Source organism: Eretmochelys imbricata, chromosome 13 (assembly GCF_965152235.1).
Source record: "Eretmochelys imbricata isolate rEreImb1 chromosome 13, rEreImb1.hap1, whole genome shotgun sequence".
NCBI lineage: Eukaryota > Metazoa > Chordata > Testudines > Cheloniidae > Eretmochelys > Eretmochelys imbricata.
Window position 1 is genome coordinate 20653138 of NC_135584.1, and position 9337 is coordinate 20662474.

The window sequence follows — 9337 nt, forward strand, 5'->3', positions numbered from 1 at the left end:
GTCGCCCCTCCCAGTCAGAGGAACGACTGACAATCGTTCCGTGCCTTTTTTCTGTGTGGACGCCATACCAAGGCAAGCATGGAGGCCGCTCAGCTCACTTTGGCAATTAGGAGCACATTAAACACCACACGCATTATCCAGCAGTATATGCAGCACCAGAACCTGGCAAAGCGATACCGGGCGAGGAGGCGATGTCAGCGCGATCACGTGAGTGATCAGGACATGGACACAGTTCTCTGAAAGCATGGTGCTAACGGGGCAGGTTCATGCGGTGGAACGCCGATTCTGGGCTCAGGAAACAAGCACAGACTGGTGGGACCGCATAGTGTTGTGGGTCTGGGACGATTCCCAGTGGCTGTGAAACTTTCGCATGCGTAAGGGCACTTTCATAGAACTTTGACTTGCTTTCCCCTGCCCTGAAGAGCATGAATGCCAAGATGAGAGCAGCCCTCACAGTTGAGAAATGAGTGGCGATAGCCCTGTGGAAGCTTGCAACGCCAGACAGTTTGTGGAGTAAGGAAATTGTTTTAAGAGCCCTTTAAGTCAAAAAAAAGGGCTTCATCATGTGGATGGGTGCAGGTTTACATAGATTTAATGCTGCTAAATTCGACCTAAAGTCCTAGTGTAGACCAGGGCTAAGACTATTGACATGTGCTCCAGCAGCCTGCTAAGCACACAGTGAATAGAGAATCTTGAACCATTCCTTTACCCCCAAAGACACTGGCGTGAACTTCATAGAGAAGCTGTGAGTTTTCCCTATGCTCTTCTTCCTAATCTCCACCAGCCACGTTGCTTTCAATTTGATTGGGGGATTATATTGACAAGCTAATCTGCCCTTTGGCTCTGCTTGCAGTTGTGAATGGGGGTGCAGGAAATAGAGAATGGCAGGCAGCCACTTTGACTTGGGGCCAAAGTCCCAGGGGAGGAAAGAAACAGGAAGACTCTGGAAGGGGCAGTCTATAAGAGCATTGCTAGTTCACTTGCTTTCACTTTTCTGTTTTCGCTATGTTCTTCCAATGCGGAAAGCTAGTTTTGAAAGTGTAGCACAGTGGTGCGGCTTTGCTCATCCTGTCCCTATGGTGAGAGCCTGGTGAATGGACAGATCAAAACAATCCTAACTGCTCCGCTCTCCTAGTAGCGACTATATTGATATTCCCCAGAAAGGGAAATCCAGACTGCTTTCACATGACAAGGCTCTAAGGGGCATTGCTAACAGTTGAGTTAAAATGGGTCTTAATGGCAGGTAGGCCAATGAGTTAAGTGTTCTGGAATGGAGGTTGCAGCTGGAGAGAGATGACTTCGTGATTGAAGCAATTGCTTTACACTGTGCCCTGGTGTGAAGTCAGACCTCCATTTGATTCAATGGAGTGACAAAGATATAACAGAGCAAAACTTAGATTGTATTTCTTTTTCCCTTCCAGCCAGTTAAATTCTCTCTGTATTGCCCCCTGTACTTGTATCTTGCTGTGACTTTTGTGGTCTTGGGGGTCAGGAGCAAGGTGAGAGGAGCTTGCATGGCACCTGGCTAGGTTGATGCTTCAGCCTCCATCTCTTCCACTCCAACGAGGATGAAATTCACCATTAATTTTTTTAGAACAAACTGATTAATTGTCTACTAGATCATCTCCTTGAAATCTGTCCCTTTTAAGTAGGAGCGTTGCGGAGTCCTGCTTACTGCATCTGCTAAGAGTATTATCATGTTCAGCTCCTCTGTGAGAACCACTCATCCTGGCAGTCTCTTCTCTGAAATTGCTCAGCAGACTGGAAAGCTCAGCTGACATCTGCCCCCAAATACAAGTATTTTAAAGATAAATGGACTTGTGCTGAAAGGGGGAAAAAATCCAACTCTGAAATCCCAGGGTGTTATTCCAAAGCATCAAGGGCCACTAGGGGTGTGTGGTTATGGAAACATGAATTTCCCATTCTTGTGCTTTGCTCAGCAAAGCTGGCATCTCTACCACCAGAGAGACTGTTTCTCGTTAGTGAGTTATGACTAGCATCCTACCTAATTCATGGTCCCTTATGGTCAATTTCACAGTCACAGGATTTTAAAAATCATAAATTTCATGACTTCAGATATTTAAATCTGAAATTTCATGGTGTTGTAACTGTAGGAGTCCTGACTCAAAAAAGGGTTGCAAGGTTATTGTAGGGGCATTGTGGTATTGCCACCCTTACTTCTATGCTGCCGGTGTTGCTTTCAGAGCTGGGGGCCCACCTAGTAGCCACCGCTCTCCGGCCACCGAGCTCGGAAAGCAGCACAGAAGTAAGGGTGGCAATACGGTGAACTCCCTACAATAACCTTGCGACCCTCCTCGCAACCCCCTTTTGGGTTGGGACGCCCAGTTTGAGAAACACTGGTCTCCCCTGTGAAATGTGTGTAGTATAGGGTAAAAGTACACCCCAGATCAGATTTCACAGGGGAGACCAGATTTCACGGTTTGAGGCATTTTTCATGGCTGTGAATTTGGTAGGGCCCTAGCTAAGACAGTGACAACCTTTTGGCCTCCTGAGAAAGGCAGGTTTCATTCCTTGTCAGGCTATGCTCACGGCTCCCTATTTGTCCTTTACTAATAAGCAGAAAAGAGATGCACAGCGGGCACTGGAAAGATACCTTCAAAAAGAGCTGAGGTGCTGTAACTTAGTAAATGGAACGGAACTGAACTCAGGAATGCGGGCTCCATGTTCCTGCTAACCAGGCTTGCAGCACAGCCATTGTGTTAACCAGTCTTTTAAAAATGCTTTCCTGCTACTGCTACAAAAGTCAAAAGGCATCCCAGAATCCTCAGTGCAATCCGTGATGCTTTCCTGGATATCCCCAGCCAAGCAAGTAGCACTGAGTATTTCGTGAGTGGGGTGAGAATTGCACAAGTATTAGCTGAAGAGTACTTCTGTACATCCTGCCTTAGGAAAGGTGGGACCACTCAGTGAAGAAACCTGGGCAGAACTCAAGTTCTTTTTTGCTCTGCCAGTCACCTCTAAGGGTGGTATTTACACAGAGCTTTGGGGAAACTGAATCAGGGAATTAGAACTTTTGCCCATCTACAAATCAGGCTCAATAGTATCAAACTGCTGATTTTATGAACTCAACTGTGCCACTTCTAATGCCATCTTTCCAAGAGTCAAGCACTAGTGGTAGATTGTAGAGGGAGGTTTCAAGTGGTCAGGCATCTCCTACGTATGTGGCTGGCTTACGCATTAGCCTGTAATGTAGTTAGTGCAAACTGTCAACTGGGTATGGGGCTTCTTCTGTCTGGTACGCTTTCACTCCTCTCACCACTGCTGTCTCGCGGCCATTGGATAAGAGTTCAGAATGTAGAGCGTGGAAGCGATATTTTGACTTTCCTCTGCCCTCATTCTCCCTGTATTTGTGTAACTCCCAAATCCCATGCCTAGATTACAAAGAGATCAGGGGAGAAGCAAGTGCATGAAACAAACAGTGAGATTAATTCCTTTAGGAGCCTACCGTGTGTAATCCCCCAAGGCGCATCTGCCAGTCCGAGTGAGGCTTAGCCAAAGCAAGTCTGGCAGCTATGAGGAATTTCTGCTGGGATCTCTCTAGCTGGGGGGAGGGGAAGGCAGAGTGGGGTGACTGGCTGCAGCTTGACAGAAGGATGCTGTGGGCCTGATTTACACCCACCTATGCTTCATACAGGGTTTCAACAGTATCCCAGCCCACTTGGTGATACATGCAACAGCCTCTCTTCTCCAGACTGCCCAGAGTCCAGCAATTCCATATGTTGTCCTACCAGCTTAGCCATGGTTTCTGCCCCTCCCAAATCCAGCAGTCCTATGTGAGACCTCCGCAGACCTCTCAGTATCTCCCTTTACCTGGTAGGAGTTCCTTGCAGCAGAGAGAAGCAAATCCTCTGGGCTCCCGTGACTCTCCCCTTGGGAGATGGGCTGGATTGGGAGGCAAAGAATAGGTCTCCTTTGATTCTTGATGTTGGTACATTTCCAGGGGGTGGGGTTGGAGCACATCTCCCCTGCCTGGGGGGTGGCAGAACAGGACTCCTGGCTTCCTATCTGTACCAGCCTCTGGGATGGGCTAGGGGAGGTGTCACACCGAATGGGAAGCAAAATAAACTGCTTGGCTCCTTTTCAGTGCAGCAGCAACTTGGTCTAATTTCCTCTCCTCCTGGTCTGCTGCTGGAGTGGGGATTCTGGGATAGGTCATGCAGGTACCCTGGGGGCACTACTGGGGGAATCCAAGAAGGGAGTGCCCTTGGTCTAGCAGCCAGGTGCACCCAACAGAGGGCTGACGCTTCCAAGGAGCAGAGGAGGCCTTAATGTTTTTGGATGGATTGCAAAGTGGTCTTTTGCAGATTCCCAATCCCCAACGGCACTAGTTCCTGCCCACCCTGCTCATGTCCCAGTGGACATGGCTGGCCTAGGGAGAAGTTAGGTTTGGGATGTATCCCAAGGCATCATCTCCCTACCGGACTCATTTTCCTTTAGAAATGGGAGCGTTGGAGAGAGGTTGTAGCTGCGTTGCTCCTAGGATATTAGAGAGACAAACTCTCTCACCAACAAGAGTTGGCCCAATAAAAGATATTCCCCCACCCCCCTTGTTGCTCTAGAGCTGGAGAGAGTCTGTTCAGTCCCTGCCCGCCTCCTGCTGCAACAGTGGAGCCCAGGCCGCAGACTCCATTCAGTCCTAGCAAGCAGCTCACCAGTTAGGTTTTCAAGGCACTTTACAAGGGAAAGATGTAAAAGAGCCCAGGGTTTCCTCCAGCGGTGCCCCCTCCAGCTCCTCGGTGCCCAGGGAGCGTGTGGACAGCTTCATGTCAGTTTGAGCGCAGAGAAAATTTCTGCTATGGAAACACGCACAGACTGGCATCCCCGTAGCATGGCCCCTGTCCTCTTAGGAGCTGGGGGGGTTACTGAAACAATCCCAGGAATTCTTGGGGAGCATTTGGGGAGGTATCACTCTGAATTTTGGCCTGCAGCTTTTGCCTCAATATTATGAGCCAGGCCCCTTTGCTTCCCCCCCCTCCGCCCCCCCAACCCGATACAAGCATCACTAGCAGATATCTCGTGGAGGTGAGAGGTAACTAGAAGTGTGTGAGTACAACTGGCAGCCACATTTTGGTCATGTCCCCTGCTGCTGCTAGTGCCAGGTCACATCAGGCGCTGCAGCCGGAGCGGGGAGGAGGTTGCTGTGACAGCAACATTTACTTTTTCACAGTGTGAGAAATTTCAGGATGACTCTGCTGCTGGCCGAGCCCCCTGGCGCAGCTCCTTCCCCAAACCAGGAGAGGCAGGTGATGGCGAATGAGGAACCTAGTTCCTCCGTGCAGATCTTGGCTCAAAGAAGTGGGGTTATGTCATCTCCTGTGTGACACTTGCTGGGCTGAGTCTACACGGATGGTGGCGTGTGGAGGATAGACCCTGTGGGCCCCCCAGCATGGGTATAAATAGCAGTGTAGAGGGTGAGGCACTGCTTAGGTGAGTGAAAATGCTCCAGAACTTTGTGGTATACACCTTACATGGCTCTCTCCCCTGTCAAGCAGGGCCACTCCTGGCTACAGTGCTATTTTTAGCAGTGTAGTGTCCCGCTGCCTGGCCTTTGCCAAAGCCTTCCTCTGCCACATGTAGCTGTACCCTGCAGTGAGCATGGACGCAGCCCGCTTTTCAGTGTGGTGCGTAGCTATGTGCATGCTACACACCGCCAGTGGAGACAAGGCCTTAGAAGCAGCTTCAAGCCCAAAGGGCATTCTAGGCAGCACCCCTCTGGTAAGAAGAGCCATGCTTCTTGATAAAATAACACTTGATTGTTCATATGCTCCATTAGGCTGGGACACTTCCTCATTCACTAGAAACAGAGGAGAGACTCCCCGGGCCCCCGGATTATTCTCTACTCAGCTGCACTGCACTCTGCCTAGTGTCCTTAACTGTATCAGTCCCCAGGCCTGATTCTCAGGAGAACTCAGCACGCCCCTTGTCACCAGAACAGGTGGCCAGACTTTCAGATGAGCCCAGCACAGCAGGTGCTGAACGCTCTTGAAGAATCTAGCCCCAGTTGAGGATGCGGTGAAGCACTTGTGCTGGCTATCCAGTTCAGATTAAGAACTGGGGCCTTTTGTTTTGTAAATGGCACCTGCAGAAGGCATAGGTTTAAAAAAGCAGCCTTCACCTCACCTAGTGAAGTGAGCCTAAACACTAGTTTGTATCCAGGGAGGTTGTGGAATCCCTCTCATGGGAGGCTTTTAAGAACATGTTGGACAAACCCAGCAGGCCTGGTCTAGGTTTACTTGGTCTTGCCTCAGTGCAGGGAGCTGGACTAGATGGTCTCAAGCTCCCTACCAGCCCCACCTGTCTAGGATTCCATAATGTAGTAAGAGGGCAAATGGAAATGGTTGGTGGTCGTTTTGCCCCACCCAGGGGTGAATCAATGTATGTAATTAACCAGTCGTTCATTTAGCATTTCCTCCTTCTTTGGTGTTTGTTAGATCTGAGATATATATATTTTCTATGGACAGCAGTGGAGCAGGGAGTCTCATCGATGCTTATGCCCAGATTTACAGAAGTGCACAGCAGCAACAGAAACTCTTCCTGACTCTTGAGGCCCATTAGAGCTGCTGAAGGCTGTTGAAAGCCTGACTGGTAGTGTGAGAGCAATATTGGCTGCTGCCCTTGTGCTACAGCTCTGGTGATGCTTGTTAACAGGCACAGTTAAAAGCTTCCAAAGCAAAATCCTATAACCACACCTAGTGAATTAGATGGCAAAAAGCCTCCTATTTAACAGTCTAAATGTCCTGGCTATGTGCCCCACATTCTCCCTGTAGTCACACAGCCCCTGTGTATAACCATTCCAAAAGGGAAAACTGAGGCCAGAAATCCTCTTTAGCTTTTGAGTAGAAACAAAGCTGCTAGTTAAGGAATCAGCCTGGATGTCAGAGGCTTACAGAAGACGGTTGCTGCTGAGAAATATTCCCTTTCATTTCATGAATTGCTTTAACGGGAGGTATACTACAAAACATTAAACATTTAAAAAGACAAGACTGTCTCACTTACCAAACATAACAGATCAGAGAAGCAGACGGCAGGAGACAGGCCGCCGACGCTCAGAAAATTCATATTTGCAAACATACCAATTCCTCCATTGTTCACCCGTGGGCCTTGTCATCAGGCATCAGTCTGCCCTTAAATGGACTTTTCCTATGGGTGGGCCTGGTATCAATTGTCCAATCTGTTTGATGCCAATCAGATCCCTTTTAATTACCCTAATTAAGCAGGCCTGTCACTTATCAGATTGCTGATCAAGTGGATTCATGATCGCATGCCTTCCTGCTACACCCCCCCCCCCCACTAACAGCTAGTCTTTTTGCAATAAGGCTTTTGCCAGTTTCTACTTTTTGATTCACTTTCAAAAATCAAAGGAGCCTGGACTGACGTGGAGAGGACAGGCTGGCCACCCAGGGTAGAGCTGACCGTGTGTCTGCCAACCAGGCACCAAACTGCCTTCCTCATAACACCATTTTAAAAAGATTACTGTTTTTATGAATAAGCTGGTTTCTGATTACACTTTTTTCCCTCACCCCAGGAAATGAGCAATGGATGGTCAGTAACAGGAACATAAGAGTGGCTGGAACAGATTGAATGCTGGGCCATCGAGTACAGTACCCACCTCAAAACCCATAGTCCATTAGGCTAGGTGTGCAATGTGCATCAGAGGTGAAATGAGTCTGTGTGTGCCTTCTAGCTGGGGGGGGCTCAAAATTCTTAGACACTGGGTCAGAATTAGTATCACCATATTATAATTGGTGATGCAGAGTCACAGGCTAAGTAACCTGCCCAGGATCACAGAGTGAATTAGTGGCGGAGCCAGGTCTCCTAATACCCAGTCCCCTGCTCTAATCATTAGAGAAAACGTCTCTTCACTTGTTTAGTTCTATGGGTTATTAGTGCTGATAAAATTACCCAGCCACTTTCTAAACCCTGCCCTAGTGGTTGACACAGACACCCTTCGTTGCAGCAGCCCTGGAATAGACACTGTGGTCTAAATGCAGCACTAAATTTGCAGCATCCTAGCACAGTCCTAGGGGCTTGACAGACAGGGGTTCAGTGATGCACGCACCTTCCTTTTTGTGTTGCAATGTTGTCCCTGGGTGGGATTGGGGTGAGAGAAGGATGGTGTGTGAAGGGAGTGGGGCAGGGGTGTGTGTGGGAAGGGTCGGGGGAGAGGCCACTGTCTCTGGGAGGTGGCTAATCCCTGTGATTGGAACTGGACTCTCCCACAGCCTGAGTGAGTAGTCTACCCATAGGGGACAAAAGAATGATTCACATTTAAGCCAGCACCCTGTTCAAAACCCTTCCTCTCACGGGGTGGGATAGAACCAGGATATCCAACAGCTCAGCTGCGGAGCCTAACCACTATGCTACCTAGGGGTTCTCACACTCAGAATGTGCTTTGGCCTTTTAATAGTTTATTAAAGCGAAACAGAATCAACAGGCCAGAAGGAAACCACTCTTCCAAGCCCTTCTCATCAGGCACAAAGAAGACTTGAACCAGGGTACTAACAGCCCAGGGGAGGGCCCTAACCACTGGGTGACAGAGTGCTTCTGACATTTAACATCTCGATTTGGCGAGTTAGTTAAGTAGAGCAGCTTCAACAAGAAAGCCTGAGGGAGCCCCACCTCAGAAAAACCTCAAAGTGCAGCAGTTAAACCATTCACTTGAGCTGTAAGAGAACACTGCTTAAATCCCAGCTCCGCAAAGAGCAGGGGGTGTGACCCAAATGCTCCTATAGTCTAGGTGAGTACCCAAAATGCTGGACTATAGCGGGATTCTTACACTCTCTGTGGCCCAATGAATGTGTAATTTTTTTTTTATTAAAGAGGAACAGCTTCAATAAGAGATGAAGAACACCCGATATCAGCATACCCCTGCTGTTAGTGATTTGGGTATTCACGTGAAAGAGTGCAGACCCTTAGTCACAGCCCTTCTCACCAAGCATAGGAGGAACTGACCCAGGATTTCCGCCCCCATCTCCCAAACCTTACCAAGGGCTAGAGAGGAGGCAGGGCTTAGGCTGAAGGGAATGGCAGTTAGTGTCAATTGTACCTTGTTCAGCATTGTCCCTGGCTGCAGACCAGTAGGAGGGAAGGTGGCAGGGGTGCTGGGATGTGCAAGGGGTGGTAATTCCCAGGTCATAGCCCAGCTCTTGCCAGAAAATGTCAGCAGCTCCCGTCTGCCAGCCCCCATATCTCCCTGCTCCCAGCACTGCTGGCATCTCTCTTCCTGCCACAAAAATTGCCTTCCACTGGTCTCCCCTCTTGCTCTCTCCACTGTCTCTAGCTCCTGTCTCTCCTGTCCCTAGTGGCTGGGTTCCAA